The sequence below is a fragment of the Propithecus coquereli genome, unplaced genomic scaffold, assembly GCF_000956105.1.
Source record: "Propithecus coquereli isolate 6110/MARCELLA unplaced genomic scaffold, Pcoq_1.0 Scaffold17, whole genome shotgun sequence".
Taxonomy (NCBI): Eukaryota; Metazoa; Chordata; class Mammalia; order Primates; family Indriidae; genus Propithecus; species Propithecus coquereli.
In genome coordinates this window covers 4,342,616-4,344,078 of record NW_012141635.1, presented here as the reverse complement: position 1 = coordinate 4,344,078, position 1,463 = coordinate 4,342,616, and positions in this window count along the sequence as shown.

Below are 1,463 nucleotides of genomic sequence, written 5' to 3'. Positions count from 1 at the left end.
CCTCGGCCTCCCAGAGTGCTAGGATTACAGGCATGAGCCACCGTGCCTGGCCTTCTGATGCCTATTTTTAATAATATAAATTATTTTGGAACATATGAGACAAGAATCTTCATACCTTTGTTTTATAAAACCATTGTCCAAGTTGGTAACAATCACATATATCTTTGATTTTTAACTTTTTAGATATCATTCAAATACTGTAAAATTTACCCCTTTAAACTATATAATTCAGTATATTCACAAAGTTGTGTAACTGAGTTCCAGAACATTTTCATCACCCCGAAAAGAAACCTCATACCCCTTAATAGTCATGCCCCACTCCCTCACCCCCACCGCCTTCCCCATGCCCTGGAAACCACAGAGCTACTTTCTATCTCTATATATTTGCCTATTCTGGACATTTCATATAAATAAAATCATATGCTATGTGGTCTTTTGTGACTGGCTTCTTTCACATAGCATCTTTTCAGGCTTTATCCATGTTGTAGCCAGAATCAGTACTTCATTCCATTTTATTGCTAAATAATATTGCATTGAAAGGGTATGCCACATTTGGTTTATCATTCATCCATTGATGAGCATTTGGATTGTTTCCACTTTTTGGCTATTATAAATAATATTGCTATACCATTCATGTATAAATTTATGTGTGGATATGGTTTCAATTCTGTTGAGTATATACTCAGGAGTAAAACTGCTGGGTCAAATGGTAACTGTATATTTAACTTTGTGAGGAACTGCCAAACTGTTTTCCAAGGCAGCTGCACCATCTCACATTCTCACGTACAAGGGTTAGGTTACAAGGGTTCTAATTTCTTCATATCCTTGCCAACATTGCTTATTTTCTGTTTATTACTATTATTATTATTATTATTACCCATCCTAGTGGGCGTGAAGTGGTATCTCACTGTGGTTTGATTTGCATGTTCCTAATGACTAACAATGTAGAACATCTCTTCATGTGCAGGTTGGCCATGACATAGAACCAAAGAAAGCCCCAGAAAATAAACCAAGAAAGTTCAACAGGCATATTTATGAAGGCGTATGAGAATATAGATCTATGCCAATGGCTCACCCTGTTATCCAATCTATCATCAGATTCTCATTTTGCCTCCTATATATTTTTAAAATCCATCTGTATATTTTCATCTCCATTGCCATGATCCTAGGCCAAACTACCACCATCTCTGTATTACTTCAATAGCCTCTTTTTTTTTTTTGAGACAGAGTCTCACTGTGTTGCCCGGGCTAGAGTGCCGTGGCGTTATCCTAGCTCACAGCAACCTCAAACTCCTGGGCTCAAACAATCCTCCTGCCTCAGCCTCCCGAGTAGCTGGTACTACAGCCATGCGCCACCATGCCCTGAAAATTTTTTCTATGTATTTTTAGTTGTCCAATTAATTTCTTTCTAATTTTAGTAGAGACGGGGTCTCGCTCTTGCTCAGGCTGGTCTCGAACTCCTG